Below are 623 nucleotides of genomic sequence, written 5' to 3' on the forward strand. Positions count from 1 at the left end.
ATTGTCAAGTCAAGCGGAACGCGACCTGTCAACATCTCCTCCTTCACATTCTCCCGCAACTGGGGGTGCGAGGAAAAGGCTCAGAATTCCGAGCCCACCCGCTGGCGGTGATGCAGGGCAGTCTGGAGCGACTGCTGATGCTGACATCTGGTCCGGACTGAAGGACCTGACAACGATTACGGACATGTCGTCTACTGTCACTGCATATGATTCTCTCAACATTGATAGAATGGTGGAGGATTATATGAGTGACCGCATCCAAGTAGGCACGTCACACAGTCCGTACTTATACTGGCAGGAAAAAGAGGCAATTTGGAGGCCCTTGCACAAACTGGCTTTATTCTACCTAAGTTGCCCTCCCACAAGTGTGTACTCCGAAAGAGTGTTTAGTGCCGCCGCTCACCTTGTCAGCAATCGGCGTACGAGGTTACATCCAGAAAATGTGGAGAAGATGATGTTCATTAAAATGAATTATAATCAATTCCTCCGCGGAGACATTGACCAGCAGCAATTGCCTCCACAAAGTACACAGGGAGCTGAGATGGTGGATTCCAGTGGGGACGAATTGATAATCTGTGAGGAGGGGGATGTACACGGTGATATATCGGAGGGTGATGATGAGG

Source organism: Pseudophryne corroboree, chromosome 6 (genome assembly GCF_028390025.1).
Source record: "Pseudophryne corroboree isolate aPseCor3 chromosome 6, aPseCor3.hap2, whole genome shotgun sequence".
NCBI lineage: Eukaryota > Metazoa > Chordata > Amphibia > Anura > Myobatrachidae > Pseudophryne > Pseudophryne corroboree.